The sequence below is a fragment of the Lagenorhynchus albirostris genome, chromosome 8 (assembly GCF_949774975.1).
Source record: "Lagenorhynchus albirostris chromosome 8, mLagAlb1.1, whole genome shotgun sequence".
NCBI lineage: Eukaryota > Metazoa > Chordata > Mammalia > Artiodactyla > Delphinidae > Lagenorhynchus > Lagenorhynchus albirostris.
In genome coordinates, this window is record NC_083102.1 from 56,125,735 (window position 1) to 56,147,284 (window position 21,550).

At 37.4% G+C, this 21,550-nt stretch overlaps 1 pseudogene; it reads left to right on the top strand.

Annotated features, from left to right (window-relative positions):
- The first annotated feature begins 1,348 nt into the window (after positions 1-1,348).
- Positions 1,349-1,893, top strand: LOC132524241 (chromobox protein homolog 3-like; annotated as a pseudogene).
- The last annotated feature ends 19,657 nt before the right edge of the window (positions 1,894-21,550 follow it).

The following is a 21,550-nucleotide window of genomic DNA, read 5'->3' on the forward strand; positions in this document are numbered from 1 at the left end:
CAACTAGAGAAAGCCTGTACACAGCAACAAAGACCCAACGCAGCCAAAAATAAAATAAATAAATTAAAAAAAATAGCTTTTGAAGAGTATTTAATATTATCAGAAAATTCTCATAGAATTCAGAGACAAGTGTACTTCTGATTGATAATGGTCCATTAACATTTGTTGAATGTTAAATGAATGATGTAGTGTTAAATGAAAAAAGCAAGACACAAAAATGCATACATAATTAAATATGATCCCAATTGTGGTAACTCTCTCTCTCTCATGGCTGAAAGGAAATATCTCAAAATGTTTACATTGGTTGTCTCTGTGAGGTGGAATGACATACAATTTTTATTTTCCTCCTTATGCTTTTGGGGCTTTTTCTATAGTTGATCTTCCACTACTTTCACAAGCAGACAAAAACCCAACCAATGCTCTTTGAAAAGATTCTTTCCCACACAATGAACTCACGGGTGCAAATATTTTTAGATAATATATCAGTCTAACTGAGGCACATGGCATCTTTTCCTGCACTTCTTCCCAGTAACCTGCTACCAAACACTGAGGGAGTTTAGTGGAGTGGTGATATGCTGGAAAGACCAGCTCTAGACTGCAGTTAGCTTGTGATGAGACACAGCCTAGAAATGCTTGCTTATAAATATGTTTTATGTAGCCTTGGGGGTTCACTTACCTTTATTACTTCCCTGCTAGCAGTCCCTTGATAAAACCAGGTCAGAGACAGAGAGAATAAATTCCCTGGGCTACCTCCAGTACAGCTCTGTCAGGAAATGTTCACCGAGTATATCCTGATGAGAAAAGGAGAGTAGCTGTGTGTCAAATGTAGATAATTCCTCAGTCTTTTGTCCAATCCATGGTGAGTCTTATGCATTTCTGACTTCTTTCCTGCTTGAGTCAAAAAGATGACCAGGGGAGGGTGAGGCCTGTGGAGTGACAGCCAAGGAGGAAGGCTTGTGAAAGTGAGGGTCAAAGGTAGGGAGGAGTTGGGAGAGCTCTCATGCACAAAGATGTGCCTTTATTACTGTCCTCCACACATGAGGGATATCTGTCCTGTGAGACTTCCACTCTGCTCTTCTGCCCCTGTGGAGAGACGCAATGACTGATGCTGTCTGAACCAAGGGGGTGCTTCGGCAGGAGGGGGGGTGCTGGGGCCTGAGGCAGAGATATTGGTGAGACCCATGGGAGCCCTCCTGCCTGGCTCGGCCAGGACTTTGGGATTGTACCTGCAGCTTGAAACATGAGGATTAAAGGGAACTCGAGCCTGAGGCATGCAGGGCCAGAGATGAAGTATACCTTGGGGCAGCTCGAAGGCAAGGAATAATACCACTTCAAGTTTGCAATAAAAATGGCCTCCAATAAAACTACATTGCAAAACATGGGAAAGAAACAGGATGCAAAGAGTAAAATGTCAGAGAGGAAGAGCCTGAAGAATTGGTAGTGGAAAAAGACAGAACTGCCGTGTAGTGAAAGTGAGGGGGTGGTTATTTCCTCAAGTGGAAGGGAATACAGATGCTGACAATACTAGGAACCTGAAGAAAACCTATACTGCCCAGCGGTAATTAAAACATTTGTTAATTCTCCAACAGCTGGTACAGAAAAAGGTGGTACAAAAAGAAAATCTTTATCTGGCAGCGAATCTGATGATAGTGAATCAAAGAAGAGAGATGCTGCCGGGCAAAGCAAGAGGCTTTGTGGGAGGTCTGACCCTGAATGAATAACTGGTGCCACAGACAGCAGTGGAGAATTGGTGTTTCTCATGAAATGGGAAGATTCAGATGAGGCAGACTTGGTGCTGACCAAAGAGAGGCAAAAATGAAGTGTCCTCAAATTGCAGTGCTTTTTATTCAGAGACTAACTTGGCATTCTTGTCCAGAAAATGAAGCTCAATAATTGTTTGCATTGCCATATATATAATTACACACACACACACACACACACACACACACACACACACGCACGCACATAAGTTGATGCATATAAGCTCTGGGTCTTGGTTTTTTTTGTTTATTAGTGTGAAGAAATAACTAGATTCTAATGAAAATAAAGTTTTGTATGTTCATTTTGAAGGAGTGTTAGGGGGTTTTTTTGTTTTTTGTTTTTTTGAGTCTATAGCACTGGTTACATTGAACAAATAAAGCTTTCTTAGTTGCTTCCTTTATCAGAAAAGAACATTTGATACCATGATATATTATTTTCTCTGCATTAGGGAACAAATTTTCTAAATGTTGGAGGAAATCTCCACAGTCATTACGCGATCAGATTGTGTTTAACTCATATATGCCTAAGGACCATTCCGGGTTTTTCGTTTATGAGGGGGTTTTTTGTGTGTATACATAAAACACATATGTAAATGATTTTCTTTTCCTTCTTTTATTTTTTAAAAACACTTGCTGAAACAAAAATGCCAATTCATAACCAGGGATAAGCCCATATTTCTGGGATGCCATCTCTCTGAGCAGTCTAAGAAATAAATGCGTTCAAGTTAAATGGAAAATTTTCCTGAAGGCTTAACCTTTCAAGTTAGGTAGATGATTCCATAATTAATTGGAAAATTTAAATATAATGTAAATAACTTAAATTGGACAATAAAAGCAGTTGTATCTGAATCCATATCTATAACTACAGTCATATAAATGGAAGTTTATTTGCAAAACTCCTGACAGGAAAAATTTAATCACTACCAAGAATCTCCCCCACCCAGATGAGAAAACTAGAAAAATCCTGGTGTGTTTCAATTAGCCAAGCAAGACTTAGTTAAATGGACATTTAAAGGTTTCTTCTAGTGAACCTCTTCTTTACTAGAAGTTGAAATCCCTGTGCTGTACTGACTAAGAGGACGTCTAAGACTTTGCTCATGGAAACCTAACCAGGTTGTTAGAGATGCTGTCAATCTAGGACCTGATAGAATAAATTTTAAATAAATAGTTTAGATTAACTTAATAAAACTATTTAAATAAATAGTTTAGATTAACTTTTGTAATCTAAACTATTGATCTATATGTTTTTTCTTTACCCCCAACTGATGCCTTACACACAGGCTCACTCTTTTCAGTATCTGGGTTACTGGTTCAGCAGAAGCATAAAAAAGCAATAACTTTGTAGTAATCAGAATGTTATCCAACTGTATATTGTTTACTTTATTGTAAACATTGGTGAACAATGGTCCATAGTTTTATATTAAAAAATAAAATAGGGCTTCCCTGGTGGCGCAGTGGTTGAGAGTCCGCCTGCCAATGCAGGGGACACGGGTTCATGCCCCGGTCTGGCAGGATCCCACATGCCGTGGAGCGACTGGGCCCGTGAGCCATGGTTGCTGAGCCTGCGCGTCCGGAGCCTGTGCTCCACAACGGGAGAGGCCACAACAGTGACAGGCCCGCGTATGGCAAAAAAATAAAATAAAATAAAATGGATATGCAAACTTCCACTTTTGCAAATTATCAGTAGCTATAACATTTTAGCTAATTTTTTTCTTTGTAATTATTTAAAGAGTTGTGTTTCATAATGCTTGAAAATGTGTTTCTTCAAATGTCCCTGGGACACACTGTAATCCTTTTGCTACGTGAATAATCTCACGTAATTTATCAGATTGAAAATTTATCTTCAAGTTCTTGTCTTAAGTATTCTCTCCTCCCTGACCCAGATTTCCGTAGAATTTTGAGGAGGAGCTCTGGTCACTCCATCATAGCTCTTCAGCCTTCTGGAGTTTACCCTCAGCCTCTGCACCTCCTCAAATGATCATCAGGCTTTAGAGGCTACCATCACTGGGTACGAACTGTGGGAATCCAGCTCCTATTGCCTGCTTAGGGTCAGGGGTGGCAAGTGGAACAGGGAGTAAGGAGATTCTTTTATGTAGGAACAAAGTTTTAGGCATCACAGGCAAGAATTATATATGCTTTTTTCCTTAGAAACATTGTCACACACATGGATTAAATTCTAGAATGAGATGATGATTGTGTTTAACCATTTATTTGTGGTTAAATAAGTTTTAGTGGCTCATTTAGGCACTGAAATTCTTTGAAAGCTGGTATATATGTGCATAGATATGTTATAATCTATTATGTATTTATATATTATATTTCTATATAAATTTTTAAACCATTTATATAAACTGAAACTTGATTAAGCAGAACATATTCCCCAATTATGCTTGATAACAGAATTTGCCACATTTAAAATTGAAAGAATGAAATGATGTAGGAGTTACATGTTCATAGATATGTTTTTTTAAAAATCATGTCACCATAGTATAAAATCTGGTCATCGATATGAATTATCTCATTTTGCAAACTGTCCCTAGCATTTAGTTGAACAATAGCTGATCCTCTACCAGACTATTACAGAATCATTCAATTTTGTATGGGCAATAGTTGTTTCATAAATAATTGAAGTCCTTTCATTATTTTAAAAATGTTTCTGTACCCCAAGTGAATTCCACACACTTGTGAAAAATCAGTGAAATTCTGTGCTGTTGATTAAAATATGTTTTTAAGACACTCTCAGAATTTGAAGAATGATCATGGTACATATTAGCATTCAAAAATGAGATATCCATAATTACTTTGAGGAGGAAATCTTATTAAAGTCTGCAATAAAAGCATTTAGGAACTCTGGAATGAAACCTGGGCAATTTAGGTCTTAAGAATCAATTTTAGAATACATTTAAAATGCCATTTTCAACACTTATATCCTAAAATTTATTTTTCATCAACAGTTTACTAAAGTATGTTTGTCCATAGATCATTGTTCTTTTTTGAAGTATAGTTAATTTACAATGTTGTGTTAGTTTCAGGTGTACAGCAAAGCAAATCAGTTATACATAAGTGTGTGTATATATAATCCTTTTCATATTCTTTTTCATTATAGGTTATTACAAGATATTGAATACAATTCCTCGAGCTATACAGTAGGACCTTGTTATTCACCTATTTTATATATAGTGGTTTGTATCTGCTAATCCCAAACTACTAATTTATCCCTCCCCCACCCCCTTTCCCCTTTGGTAACCATAAGTTTGTTTTCTATGTCTGTGAGTCTGTTTCTGTTTTGTAAATAAGATCATCTGTATCATATTTTAGATTCCACATAGAAGTGATATCATAAGATATTTGTCTTTGTCTGACTTACTTCACTTAGTATGATAATCTCTAGGTCCATCCATGTTGTTGCAATGGCATTATTTCTTTCTTTTTTATGGCTGAGTAGTATTCCATTGTGTGTGTGTGTGTGTGTGTGTGTGTGTGTGTGTGTGTGTGTACATACACACCACATCTTCTTTATCCATTCATCTGTTGATGGACATTTAGGTTGCTTCCATGTCTTGGCTACTGTAAGTAGTGCTGCTATGAACATTGTGGTGCATGTATCTTTTTGAATTAGAGTTTTCTCTGGATATACGCCCAGGAGTGGGATTGCTGGATCATATGGTAACTCTACTTTTAGTTTTTTAAGGAACCTCCATACTGTTTTCCATAGTGGCTGCACCAATTTACATTCCCACCAACAGTATATGAGGGTTCCCTTTTCTCCACACCCTCTCCAGCATTTATTTTTTGTGGAATTTTTAATGATCACCATTCTGACCAGTTGAGGTGATACCTCATTGTAGTTTTGATTTGCATTTCCCTAATAATTAGAGATGTTGAGCATCTTTTCATGTGCCTATTGGCCATCTGTAAGTCTTCTTTGGAGAAATGTCTATTTAAGGGTTCTGCCCATTTTCTGACTGGTTTGTTTTTGTTGTTGTTGTTATTGAGTTGTATGAGCTGTTTGTTTGTATAGTTTGGAAATTAAGCCTTGTGGGTCGCATCATTTGCAAATATTTTCTCCCAGTCTATAGGCTGTCTTTTCGTTTTTTTTTTTTTTTTTTTTTTTTTGCTGTACGTGGGCCTCCCACTGTTGTGGCCTCTCCAGTTGTGGAGCACAGGCTCTGGACGCTCAGGCTCAGCGGCCATGGCTCACGGGCCCGGCCGCTCCGCGGCATGTGGGATCTTCCCGGACCAGGGCACAAACCTGTGTCCCCTGCATCGGCAGGTGGACTCTCAACCACTGCGCCAGCAGGGAAGCCCTGTCTTTTCGTTTTGTTTATGGTTTCCTTTGCTGTGCAAAAGCTTGTAAGTTTGATTAGGTCCCATTTGTTTATTTTTATTTCTATTGCCTTGGGAGACTGATCTAAGAAAACATTCCTATGATTTATGTCAGAAATGTTCTGCCTATATTCTCTTCTAGGAGTTTTATGGCGTCCTGTTTGATATTTAAGTCTTTAATGCATTTTGAGTTTATTTTTGTGTATGGTGTGAGGAAGTGTTTTCATTGATTTACATGAGGCTGTCCACTTTTCCCAACATCACTTGCTGAAGACACTGTCTTTTCTCCATTGTATATTCTTGACTCCTTTGTCAAAGATTAATTGACTGTAGGTGTGTGGGTTTATTTCTGGGCTCTCTATTGTTTCACAGATATGTATGTCTGTTTTTTGTGCCAATATCCTGCTGTTTTGATTACTGTAGCTTTGTAGTATTGTCTGAAGCCTGGGAGGGTTATGCCTCCAGCTTTGTTCTTTTTCCCCAGGATTGCTTTGGCAATTATGGGTCTTTTGTGATTCCGTATAAATTTTAGAATAATTTGTTCTAGTTCTGTGAAAAATGTCATGGGAATTTGATTTACAGGTTGCATTAAACCTGTAGATTGCTTTGAGTAGTATGGCCATTTTAACAATATTAATCTTCCAATCCAAGAGCATGGGATATCTTGTCATTTCTTTAAATCATATTCAATTTCTTTTATCAGTGTTTTACAGTTCTCAGCATGTTAAGTCTTTCACCTCCTTGGTCAGGTTTACTACTAAGTATTTTTTAAATGTGATTTTTTTTTTTTTTTTTTGGTGGTATGCGGGTCTCTCACTGTTGTGGCGTCTCCCGTTGTGGAGCACAGGCTCCAGACGTGCAGGCTCAGTGACCATGGCTCATGGGCCCAGCCGCTCCGCGGCATGTGGGATCTTCCCGGACCGGGGCACAAACCCATGTCCCCTGCATTGGCAGGTGGACTCCCAACCACTGTGCCACCAGGGAAGCCCTAAATGTGATTTTAAAAGGGATTTTTTTTTAACTTTGCCTTTTTGATATTTCATCGTTAGTGTAAAGAATCTGTATGTTAATCTTGTATCCTGCTACCTTGCTAAATTTGTTTATCAGTTCTAGTAGTTTTCGTGTGGAGTCTTTTAGGGCTTTCTATATATAATATCGTATCACCTGCACATAATGACAATTTTACCTCTTTCCTTCCAATTTGGATACCTTTTATTTCTTTTTCTTGTCTGATTCCCATGGCTAGGACTTCCAATATTATGTTGAATAGAAGTGGTGAGGGTGGGTATCCTTGTCTTATTCCAGATTTTAGTGGGAAGGCTTTTAGCTTTTCCCTGTTGAGTATTATATTGGCTGTGGCTTTGTCATAAATAGCGTGGTAAGAGTTTTTTATCATGAATGAATGTCGAATTTTGAATTTTTCAATGATAAAACCAAAGAAGAAATTTAAAAATACCTTGAGACAAATGACAATGAAAACACAACTATACAAAATCTATGGGATGCAGCAAAAGCAGTCCTAAGATGGAAGTTCATAGCAATACGGGCCTTCCTCAAAAAACAAGAAAAATCCCAAATAAACAACCTGAAAGAATTAGAGAAAGAGGAACAAACAAAACCTAAAGTCAGCAGAAGGAAGGAAATAATAAAGAACAGAGAGGAAATAAAATAGAGAATAAAAAACAATAGGAAAAAAAACCCAATAAAAACAACAGCTGGTGTTTTGAAAGGGTAAACAAAATCAATGAACTTAATAACCAAATAACCAAAGGACCCAAATAACCACAGGACCCAAATAACCAAAATAAGAAATGAAAGAGGAGACGAAACGCCTGACACCACAGAAATACAAAAAACCGTAAGAGAATATGATGAATGAATAGATATACTGTGGTATATACTGAAATACTGACACCGGCTACAGCATGGATGAGCCCTGAAAACATTATCCTACAAGGAAGAAGTCAGTAACATAAGGTCACATGTTGAGAGTTCCATTTATATGAAATGTCCAGAATAAAATCTACAAACATAGGTGTTTAAGGCTAGAAGGGAGATTGGGGTGGTGGGGAGAATGGGTAGTGTGTGCTAATGGGTTTCTTCTTGGGGCGATGAAAATGTTCTAAATTGATTTTGGTGATGGTTGCACAACTCTGTGACTATACTAAACCCCACTGAATTGTATACATTAAAGGGGTAAATCGTATGGTGGTGAATTATATCTTAAGCTGGGTTTTTAAAAGATACGTGTTTATTAAAGTGAAAAACTAAAAAACAAATCCTGAAATTTCCAACCAATTACAGAGTTTAAGATCTGTTGGCATTTCTTTTTTATTTTTACACTGAGGGTAAAGGACTGTGTTCAAAATTACCTGATTCATTTGTTTTTTTTTCTCTGAAGTTATGATGTTTATTCGAAATACAACAAGGTTAATTTGTTTCTGTTTATATTCAGTTTTAGAGTTGTATCTACATTATTGATGTAATTTTACTTTTGAATATTTAAAACTTTTATGTTTCCAGAATAAAAATTATACATGTTATACTCAGAAAAAAAAATAAGAGAATACCATGAAAAATTATATGCCAACAAACTGGACTACCTAGAAGAGATAGACAAGCTTCTAGAAACATACAATCCACCAAAACGAATCAAGAAGAAATAGATAAGTCGAACAGACCAATCACTAGAAGTGAAATCGAATATATAATTTAAAAAAAACAAAAACAAAAAACTCCCTGCAAACAAAACTCCCTGCGGAACCGGACAGCTTCACTGGGAAAGTCTACTAAACATACAAAGAAGAACTTATACTGATTCTTCTCAAACTCTTCCAAAAGACTGAAGAGGAGGCAACACTCCTAAAGTCATTCTACAAAGCCACCATCACCCTGATACCAAAACCAGACAAAGATGTTACCAAAAAAGAAAATTACAGGCCAATATCTTTGATGAATATAGATGTAAAAATTCTCAACAAAATATTAGCAAACTGAATCCAACAACACATAAAAAAGATCATACACCATGATCAAGTTGGACTCATCCCAGGGTAACAACGATGGTTCAGCATACACGAATCAATGTGATATACCACATCAACAAAAGAAAAGTCAAAAACAACATGATCATCTGAATAGATGCAGAAAAAGCATTTGATAAAACTCATTTTTCTTTTTAAACATAGTTTTAACCCAGATGAGAAGGTGACTATTGCATTAGCTTTGGAGTTCTGAAGATTATAGATATGTGATATTCATACTCTCTTGCACACACAGAGAAAAAAGTCATTTTGAAACAGAAAACTGCTTCATTCCATAAGCATGCCACTAATGCATGATTCAAGATGTCATAGTTTGGATGAGATAATCAAATTCCTTAGATGAATCAACTGAAAGCAGCTGCTTTGTTTAGGAATGATTTAGAGATATGTAAATTGAAGACAGTAGATTGAAAGGGAGAAAAAAAGAGTTAAGTGTAAGGATATTACAAAACACACGAAATGATTAAAAATTGTCATTATGAATATTGGGCCAATTGAAAAATATTATGCTCATTCATCTTGCAAGGAATTACCTCCAAATGAAAATACAGCTCTAGTTCTACTATTAACTAGTAGATATTTGATATTGACAGATGTACATGCCATCATTTTGAGACTATGAATTTGAAAGCCTTGGGAATCGTCATAGAACGAATAAACTAATATGCTTTGAAAATCCCAGTCCAAGAAAGTTTGTTCTCAATAATAATAATTCATGTTTATAAGGTGCCTTTCATTGAACTCTTAAGACTCTGTGTATAGATGTTTAAATATGCATGGTCATATATCACTGTCTTTATACATCATAGCCCATATGTTTCAATTCCTTGGACATAAAGCAACTCTTTCATATATGAAAATATAGTCCCTACCCTTGCCATACAAATTCTCTATAAATACCACCTTCTCATTTATGCTCTTATATTGCTTGTGCTGAAGGATTGTTAATGTAATCTTTTCTTAAAGAAATGTTTTAAAAATTCTTTAAAAACAAAACACCTGTGTTTTCTGGCAGGACAACAATGTATTGGCCAAAATAACTGTATTTAATGACTGACTGGGGTTGGCTAGCACCCCATGATTCATTTCATAATTGGAAAAAAATGTAACATTTGCTGACATCATCTGAGTGCTGATCTGGACCCACTGAACAGGGAGTTTTCCAACAAAAACGATTTAACTTTCCACTTCACAATTCAGGAAGAATTTAGGATTAGGGCATTCATGGAGTCTAGAAATGGTTTTCATTTTCAGCATTTTAGCTCAAAACTTGAACAGGAAGGAAAACTGTACATAGATTAATTTCCAAGGCAAAATTTCATCTGTAAAGCCTTACTTCCTCTGATGCATATTGATACCAGACTGAGATAAAGCATACTAAGCTCTGAAGAGAAAATAGCCTTAGAAATGAAAATTTAAATGAAAAATTTACTTGGTGAGGGCAGAGAGAGCCACCGTAGTAAAAGTTCTATTGTGAAAGAGTTTCTTGAACAAATATGTACTCACCTGATTCTTGCCTACCTAGATCTCCAGTCTATTTGAAGGTTTGCAGTACAAAATACATATGGAATGCACCAACGATTATTTAAAAGTAATGCACTATCAGTTGTAGTGGCATTATTTGATAATGATAGATAATAGGTTCAAAATTTTATACACTTTGCTGTAAATATGGGTAAAGAATATCTAGCCTAATCTTTCTTAAGAAAGCTCATCTTTATGTCAGACAGGAGACAGAGAAACTTATTCAAAAATTTTTTTTTTAATTTTAATTAATTAATTAATTAATTTATGGCTGCGTTGGGTCTCCGTTGCTATGTGCGGGCTTTCTCTAGTTGTGGTGAGCGGGGGTTACTCTTCGTTGCGGTGTGCGGGCTTCTCATTGTGGTGGCTCCTCTTGCTGTGGAGCACGGGCTCTAGGCACACGGGCTCAGTAGTTGTGGTACATGGGCTCTAGAGCGCAGGCTCAGTAGTTGTGGCGCACAGGCTTAGTTCCTCCGTGGCATGTGGGATCTTCCCAGACCAGGGCTCAAACCAGCGTCCCCTGCGATGGCAGGTGGATTCTTAACCACTGCACCACTAGGCAAGTCCAAGAAACTTATTTTTAAAGTTGCCACCTTCAATAGTTTTGTCTCTTCTCATTTAAACATTGCCTTACGAATACCCTTAACTCTCTATCTACTTCTCTTGGCTGGATTTGACTCCAAAGTCATTACCTGGGTTTAAACCCACCTGTCTGATTACCCTGTGCCAGCATCTAAAGAGTTGAAATGGCTGAAAAACAAAACACATAACTGTGTGTCTTGGTCTCTCTTTAAGTTCCACAGCAACAAATTTCAGATGGGCACACAACATGTCCAGAATATTACTAAAATTGAATAGTATCTTCATCATCCTACTTTCCTAGCTTAGTCTGCTCAACCTGCCATAACAAGATACCATCGACTGTGGCTTAAACGACAGAAATTTACTCCTCACAGCTCCAAAGGTAGGGAAGTCCAATATCAATGCTGGCCAATTCCAGTTTCTGGTGAGGGCCCTCTTCCTGGTTTGCAGCTGGCTGTATTTTCACAATGAAGAGATTTATTCATTCTCTCTTTCTTTCTCCCCCTCTCCCTTCCTCTCTCCCTTTGTCCTTCCCTCTTCTTATAACATCACAATCCTATCTGGTTAGGACCCCACCTTTATGGCTTCACTTAACCTCAACTGCCTCCTAAAGACCCTACCTCTAGATACAGACACATTGGGAGTTAGGGCTTCAACATACAAATTTTAGGGAGACACAATTCCGTCCATAGCAATTCTCAAATGATCATTTCACTCAGCTTCAGCTCTGAAACTCATTCAGCTTCTCCCCTACTCTTACTGCTTATTATAAGCTTATCTTATATTTATCAGGAAAGTAGAAGCAATTAGACAGGAACTCCCGCATCTTTCCCCGTGAAAACTACCAGCCTACTTGCATCATTACTCCTCCTCCTTGGCTTCCTTCTCATTACTACAGACAATGTGGCTTGGCCCAGGTCAAAGGACAACCTGATCAAGTCATCCATTGTGTTCCAGATCTTTTCCAGTGACTTAGTTTATATATTTATCTCCAGTCTCTCAGATCCGTATATCCTTTGAATTGCTGTTCCTTTTCTCTGCTGCTCCTCATAAAGATTTCCTTCAAAGAGTTATCCAGAGTTGCTGCTCTTACTTTTTCAATTCACATTCTCTCCTAACCTAGCTCAATCGGACATCTGTCCCTGCAACTCCATTGACTCTGCCATTCCTCTCTTGCTTGCCCTCTCAGCAGTATTCAAGAAAGTTGATCACCCCTTCCTTCTTTTCTTAAAAAATATTTATTTATTCAATTGTTTTTATTGTGGTAAGAACACTTAGCATGAAATATACTCTCTCAACAGATTTTCAAGTGTACAATATAGTATTATCTCTCAGCACAATTTTGTAGAGCAGATCCCTAGAACTTTTTAATTTTCCTTCTTGAAACAGTTACTTTTCTTGTAGTCCATGACACCGTACTCTCCTAGTTGCCCTCTATTTCACTGGCCTCTGCTTCTTAGTCTCCTTCATGGGCTCTACCTTCTGCTCTGCCTGAATGCTAAAGGTATAAGCACTCCAGGGCTCTAACCTGATCTCCCTTTTCTCTACCTGTGCAGTTTTTTCCAATCAACCTCATTCAGTCCCATGGTTTTAAACACTATTTGTATGCTGATGATTTCCAGATCTTTATGTTCAGCTCTGACCTCTCCTCTGAGCTCCAAACTATATATCCAGGCCCCTATTTGACATCTCCACATTGATTTTAAATAGGTTGGTATCTCCAATTTAATGTGCCCAAGATAGAACTTTTGTCATTCCCAAGTCCAACGCTAATGGATCTTTTTCTCAGTACATAGCATCATCATCTTGGAGTCAACATTCATTCCTCTCCTTTCCTTATTCATTCTCAATCTAAACCCTTAGTAAGTCCTGCTGACTTTACCTCTAAAAGTATTCTGAAAACTTCTACTTTTCTCTGTTTCCACTACTACCTTTTAGTCCAAGCCACCAAAGTTTCTCCTCTGGACTATTTCCATCGTCTGCTAACTGTACCACGGTTCCCTCCTGTTCCCCAGCCCCAGTACAAATGGAATCTCAATGGATGGATATATGATAGCCAGAGTGCTTTTTAAAAATAAAAATCAAATCAGGAATCTCTCTTGCTTGAAACTCCTCTAAAGACTTCTCATCAAGATCAGAGTAAAATCCAAAGTCTTGACCTAGAAAGTTCTAGGGCTTACAGCATTTTCGGTGTATTCTATGAGGGAATTAAGCTCTGCAGAAAAATTTCATCATTAACGATGATGTTAGCTGTGGGTTTTTCATAGCTGCCCTTTATCAGGTTGGGGAAGTTCCCTCCTATTCCTAGTTTGTTGAGTGTTTTTGTCCTGAAAGAGTGTTGCATTTTGCCAAATACTTTTTCTGTATCATTTGAGATAATCATGCGATTTTGTCCTTTATTCTATTAATATGGTATATTACATTGAACAAACCTTGATTAACTGGGTTACATTCCTCTTGGTTATGGTGTATAATCTTTTTTATATGTTGCTGGGTTAGGTTTGCTGGTATTTTGTTGAGGAATTTTTTTGTTTTCTCAATATGTCTTTGTCTGGCTTTGGTAGTAGAGTAATATTGACCTCAGGATGAATTTGGAAATGTTTCCTCCTTTACTATTTTTTATTTTTTTAATATCTTTATTGGAGTATAATTGCTTTACAATGTTGTGTTAGTTTCTGCTGTATAACAAAGTGAATCAGCTATATGTATACACATATCCCCATATCTCCTCCCTCGTGAGCCTCCCTCCCACCCTCCTTATCCCACCCCTCTAAGTCATCACAAAGCACCGAGCTGATCTCCCTGTGCTATGCAGCTGCTTCCCACTAGCTATCTATTTTACACTTGGTAGTGTATATATGTCCATGCCACTCTCTCACTTCGTCCCAGCTTCCCCTTCCCTCACTGTGTCCTCAACTCCGTTCTCTATGTCTGCGTCTTTATTCCTGCCCTGCCACTAGGCTCATCAGTACCATTTTTTTAGATTCCATATATGTGCGTTCCATACGGTATTTGTTTCTCTCTTTCTGACTTACTTCACTCTGTAGGACAGACTTTAGGTCCATCCATCTCATTGCAAATAACTCAATTTCGTTCCTTTTTATGGCTGAGTAATATTCCATTGTATATATGTGCCACATCTTTATCCATTCATCTGTCTATGGACATGTAGGTTGCTTCCATGTCCTGGCTATTGTAAATAGTGCTGCAATGAACATTGTGGTACATGTATCTTTTTGAATTATGGTTTTCTCAGGGTATATGCCCAGTCTTCCCTATTTTTTATAATAGTTTGTGAAAGATTGGTGATAATCATCTTTATGTTTGGTAGAATTTATCACTGAAGCCATCTGGGCATAGGCTTTTCTTTGTGGGATGCTATTTTGATTACTAATTCAATCTCTTTACTTGTTACAGGCTTATTCAGATTTTCTATTTCTTTTGAGTCAGTTTTGGGAGTTAGTATCCTTCCAGGCATTTGTCCATTTCAACTGGGTTATCTAATTTGTTGGCATATGACAATTCATGATATTCTCTTATAATCCTTTTTATTTCTATAAGATCAGAAACTTATTACTTATTTAAAAATACTACTTATTTTAGTAATTTGAGTCTTCTCTTTCTTTTCTTGGTACTTTAGCTACAGGTTTGTAAATCTTGGTGATGTTTTCAAAGAACCAACTTTTATTGATTATTGACTGTTTTTCTATTCTCTATTTCATTTATTTGCTATCTAATCATTCATTTTCCCTCTGCTTCTTTTGAATTTAGTTTTATCTTATTTTTCTAGTTTCTTAAAGTGGAAAGTTAGGTTATTGATTTGAGACTTTTCTTCTTTTTTAATGGGCATTTATTGCCATAAATTTCTCTTCAAGCACTGCTTTAGCTGCATTTCATAAATTTTGGTATGTTCTGTTTTCATTTTCATCATCTCAAAGTTTGTTTGGGTTTTTTTTTTTTGGTGCTTTAGGTCTTCATTGCTGCATGCAGGCTTTCTCTAGCTGTGGCGAGCAGGGGCTACTCTTCATTGTGGTGTCTGGGCTTCTCATTGCAGTGGGTTCTCTTGTTGCAGAGCATGGGCTCTAGGCACGTGGGCTTCAGTAGTTGTGGCACTAGGGCTCTAGGGCGCGAGGGCTTCAGTAGTTGTGGCTCACGGGCTTAGTTACTCCACAGCATATGGGATCTTCCTGGACTAGGGATCAAACCCATGTCCCCTGCATTGGCAGGCAGATTCTTAACCACTGCACCACCAGGGAAGTCCCTCAGAGTATTTTTAAGTTTTGCTTTTGGTTTAGTCTTTAACTTGTTGATTATTTAGGAGTGTGTTGATTAATTTCCACATACTTGTGAACTTCCCAAACTTCCTTCTGTTATGGATTTCTAATTGCAATCCATTGTGGTTGGTGATCATACTTTGTATTATTTCAATTCTTCTAAATGTATCTAGGCTTGTTTTACAGCCTAACATATGGTCTATTCTGGAGAATGTCCCATGTGTACTTGAGAAGAATGTGTATTCTTTTGCTGTGTAGAATGTTCTATAGATGTCTTTTAGGTCTATTTGGTTTACAGTGTTAAGTCTTCTATTCCCTTGTTGATCTTCTATCTAGTTGTTCTATTTGTTATTTAAAGTGGGGTATTAAAGTCTTCAATTATTATTGTTGAATTGTGCATTTCTATCTGTTTTGCTTCATGTGTTTGGGGGCTTTGTTATTTCATATGTATATATGTATATGTATATATATATATATATATATATATAGAGAGAGAGAGAGAGAGAGAGAGAGAGAGAGAGAGGGAGAGAGAGAGATAGATAAATAGATATTTTTTTTGGCCACACTGCATGGCTTGTGGGATTTAGTTCCCCAACCAAGGATTGAACCCAGGCCCACAGCAGTGAAAGCACCAAGTCCTAACCAACGGACCACCAAGGAATTCCCATACATGTATTTTAAACATAGTTATACCTGAAGCATGCCACTTAAGGTGAAGATAATTAGTCATTTCATGTTAAATGCAATTATAAAGTTTGAAAAATTCTATAAAATTCACAATATACTCTTATGATGTATATCTGATCACCACAGTTTCCTATGCCTCATTTAATAAACTTTTAGAAAATAGTTATTACTGGGTCATATAGCTTAAGTCTTACATTTCCATCTGAGCTTATAAACTTTTAGTTATGTTTCCATTTTATTTCTTTTATCACTGTCATTATGGGTTATGTTTTTACAATAAAAATATCACCTGGATCTAAGAATCTAAACAATGTCATCTAAATTCATTCTCTCTCTCCTTTCTCCATTTATTCCATCTCTGTGTTAGCTTCTTTTTTTCAGATGGATACAGCTTCCTAAACCCAGAGGAGAAAGAGCTCCTCTTTCCAATGGTTTCAACACTCCAGGATTGAGTTTGACACTTACCTCAGTGTGACCAGAGATACTGAATGTTTGATTACAATGAATGAACAGGCCTGGGACCTAGACCCCATTTTGAAGCTGGTGGTGGAATCAGCACCAACCACCCACAGGGTCTGAGAGTTGGGGAGGAGTACTTTATCAAAGGAAAACTGAGGTGCTCTTATCAGAAGAAGGAAGAGATGTTGGGCAAGCAAAAACAACAGATGACCAATGTTCCTGATGTGTCAGATCATAGGAATCACCGGAAGAGTGCTGAAAAGCAGAGATTCCTGGACCCTTCCCCATTCTTACTGAATTAGAATCACTTAGAGTAGTTGTCCAGGAATTAGTGTGCTTAATAGAATTAATGACTGCTCCACTTTAGTCAATGCTTCTGCTAAAATGTAAAGAAGTACTTGGAGTATTCTCTTTTTCCATCCATCTTAAGATATACTTCTTAGGTTATATATCCAAGCTAAAGAGGAGTGAACAATCATTGATCACATTTAAGTTGTGTAGATATGCACTTGAAATTGGTATGGGGATGATTTGAAATAGATACTGATACTCCTCTAAACCATCAGGGAATTATTTATCTATCCCTTTGTTTGACTTGTGCAGTGTAAAACCAATGACATGTTTTATATTAAAAAGAAAAGAAAAATGAAAACAAAACAGAAAACTCTTCTAATTCAACTCTTTTTTCTCCTAAAAGGCAAAAATAGATAAATGGCTGCACTCTGGACTTGTTAAAAGAGGAGACCATCTTTTTCACATCTTGAATTATATCTGCTCTCCTCATTACTAAACACCATTTAGGCTTCATCACTGGAAAACATCCTCAGCAGATTGAAAAGTCACAGTGAGCACCAATGAGTTACTTGCTGGTTATATGTCAGCTGTGTTGTTGGCTGATTTAAGTGTGTGACATGTGAAGTGGCTCTGAGAATGAAGGTTTACTACCTCTTTTGCACTGTCATGAGGGTGTGTTGGCTTCTTCTATGTACCTTGTGTATCTCAGTTTTAAAGCCAATATGTACCAATGCCAAAGGAATTCAAGCTATAACCCATACTTACATACAAGTAGCACCATGGAACTCATGTGCCTTGAAATGTTTTTCAATAACAATACCAATAGCAAAAAATTGAAATTAAAAATGCTATTGAGTATTTTCTACATCCCTACTGTTGTGTTAAGCACGTTACATGGATAGTCTCATTAAATCTTTACAACAATCCCATGAGGCAGTTGCTATGATTATCACTATTTTATGATGAGGAAATGGAAGCACCAAGTAATCTACCTAAGTTCACAAAGCTATGAAGTGGCTGAGACAAGTTTAGTACAGTCTGTCTCTGTCCATATATGCCTATCATTTCCTCTTGTTGACTAATGGACTTACAATGCCAGCGGGGATGTGTGCGGTGGTATTGTGTTCAGTTGACACAGAGGAGGACAAGATTAGCAGGTTCATCTTAAGTATGACTGAATCAATGACCTTGACTTCATTAACTTGGTATTCCACTCAGCTAAAGGAACTTAGCACAGCCTTCGGTGTTTCAGAACACTTAGAAGCAATTAAAGCATTGCACGTGGGTTGAAGGCTCCTAGGCTGAGAAAGAACAGAATTCAGGAGACCCCAATGTCTGTTGGTATGGAATAGTCAGATTAGATTCACAGAATAAAGACAAATGAACATGCAAGTAGAAACCCACGCCCTTTAAGTTCAATGAAAGCAAGAACTGAACTCATTCATTTATGGTCACCACTAAGAGGTACTCATTTATTCAACCCATGTCTCCAAGGAAAATTTTTCATAAAAAAATTATCTGTATTATCTCTTTAAAAATGAGGTAGATTGTTCAAAAACTTTTCTTGTTTTTTTTTATTAGCCTCTTGGAAAGTTAGAAGTTGCCCTGTGATCTCCAAAATTAGTTTGAATTAGGTGCACAGTTATGAGTCCATTAGGTTGGAGAAAGATTTGAACTTTCTAACACCAGTTTACCATCTTTTTTATGAAACAGGTATCAACTAAAGAAAAAGGAAAGTCTGCCTCAACAATCCTATGCAAAGAGCCTCCTACTTTGTTTTTTCTTTAATTATTATCAGTCCTTGAGAAATGTACATATCTGTTGCAATAAGCAGGAGTTGTGGCATGCTCTGTGAAGATGGGCCAAACCTCCTCCAGGACTGTGTGAACGGAATTCAGTATACATTGCAGCCTAAAAATATTGTAAGAGCATTCCATTCTTCTCATGTGACTTTTCTTTCTTTCTTATTCAGCTGTAGTCAGATCTCTGTGGGAAACAAGCAAGAGTCTGTGGATTCAATGAAATGTAAAAGCAGTGGAGACTTCCAGAGAGCCTTCTTTCCATCCTTTAAGGTCTTCATTTGTTTACAAAGCTTGATAGATCAGTTTAGTCCAGGATTCACTGATACAGGAGAGATACTGACTTGCCCTTTTGTGTAAACATAGAAAGCCCCAAATCAAAACCCCTGCCAGTGACCCCAAGCCCCAAGCTCTAGGAACTATGGGATTGAGACAAGAAATTGTGAGAGTCAACAATGGCACTGACAACCATACGTTATTGACTCAGACTGATTGGAAATTAAAGCACCAACCCCAGAGGAAAATTTGCAAAGAAATCAGGGAATGCTCGGGTGCTCTGTATTCTCAAGCTCTTATTCTTGCCTTGGCTGGATCGTTATTAGCAAAGACAAGTAGAAAAACTGCAAGACACTTTTGTAAGCTCTTCTTCCTTTAAAAGTTCTCATTGACTAAGGTTCTATGTGAAAAGCTGAGATGGGGCTTGGATGATTTGTATAAAATTTTGCCTCTACTTCTGAATTGATGTGACTTTAAGGGATTCATATCACCACTGGATGCCTCTATTTTTTAAATTTGCAAAAAATAAGGTAATCGTATCTTCTTCCCTCCTAATCCTCCAAGTCAGTTATCAGTCAGGCTGTGGACAATGATATGTTTAATTCTGAGTAAAGGCGGCTCTGATGAAATGCAGGAGAATACTTTTTACCCTTACTGCTGTATTTTCCCTTCGTTAAGAATCAATGTAGTTCTTTTGCATCCAACAGACAACAGAGTCGCACAGATATGTCCTGTCTTGTCCCTGGTATCTTCTTCTCTCCAAAACAATATCAGTGATTTCACCAATAGGAAAGCGGAGTATGGGAGACTGGATTTGTCAGTTAACTTGCACTCCCTCTGCTGGTTGGATGGCTGGTATTTCTTTTTCCATGACTCCCAGGATCTCAGATTAATTAATTAATTAATAATTAACTTATTTATTTATTATCAGTAAAGTTAGAAATTATGTATTGTTTTGGAGAGTGATCAATTTAGAATGAACTTGTGATATTGTATGTTTTCCAGTATTTGGAAGAGTTGCCATTTTATTTAGCATAAATGTAAAGGCCAGGTTCATAAAATTAGGTTTTATCAAGGTGGCGTTATCAAGGAATACCAAATCTATCCAACTCAATTTTCTGATGCTACATACAAACAAAGGCATAAAAATAAATCCTCGGCATCAGGTATCAACTATTGTCTTTAAAACAATGAAGGGCTAGCTCAGTGCACGTGGCTGATAAAAGCAGCCAGAACCGCTGAATATGTTTAAATTCATGGGTTCATAATAATATGAAGAAAACCCCAATCAGTCACCTTTGAATGATGATAAAGAGTCAGTTTATTACTTTGAACACCAGTAAATAAAAGGAAAGAATCAAGCAATTATCCTGCCTTTTCAGATGAATTATACTACTGCGTAATCTAAAGTAGATGAAAGAAATATATCTTTATATAAGTATTCCAGCTAATGAATGTAAAAGAAATGACAGAATTAGAATATCACCATTTTACAAACCCTAATCAATGAATATATCTAAGCATCAAGCATCAAAGGCTACTAACATCACGTAAAGAGCTACATCATGTGCCTCCTGATGAAAGAACACATCACTGCCTATAAACTTGCCAAACCTGAGTCTGAGCAAGCCTCTGGCCCCAGCTGCCAATTTGCTGGAAATACAGAGGACAGAAGAAATGTTAAACTCTGTGCAATCTGCAAAATCCAGACTGTGGGAATCTCTACAGGTCAAATGCCCTGGGTTCTTCAACAGATCACTTGCAAAGAAAAGAAACAGAGAGGAGATCTCTAGAATAAAAACAACTTAAAAGATATCAATTTTTTTAAATTGGGGAAGTCTTAGAGTGTCTGAGGTGCATTGTGGGGTGGAAAAACTATGAAGAAACAGAAGGAATGATTACAGTGCTTGTCAGGTTGGTGTGTACTTCTGGGAAGAGGGAAGGTGTTGAATTTGGATGGGACATAAGGAGGTGTTTCAGGGATGTTAGCAAAGTTCTATTTCTTGACCTAGGTGGTGGTTACAGGGTGCTCCCCTTATAATAATTCATTAAGCTATGAATTTGTGTGGGTTTTGGTTTCTATGTTTCATCTTGCCACAGCAAGTTTGTAAAATAGGCATTCAGAATGAGAAAGGTGCCTTTCAGCTGCCTTGGTGAGTTCCCCTCCTCCCTGTTTCCTATGTTTCTCTCCCTCTCTTCTCTTTCTCTGTCTCCCTCGTCATCATAACTACTCTTCCCAGCTCCCAACCCTCAGCCACTCTTTGGGCTGTAGCTTTTGGCATCTCCCTCATGTGGTTCTTTTAGATCCAAGTTGAAACTCTTGTCTGCTTGTTGGTTTTGGTAACTGCCTGTGCCTAGTCTCATGTCACAGCCAAGTGGGACAGCTGGGAAGAGAAAAGAGAGTCCAGAAATATGCTTCTTTTTTGTTGGCTTTCAAGCTCTGCTGCTAGACTGAATTTCATCAGAGAACATGTCCTATTAAGGGTTTCCCACTGTATATTTTTATACATTTACATGATTTCCTA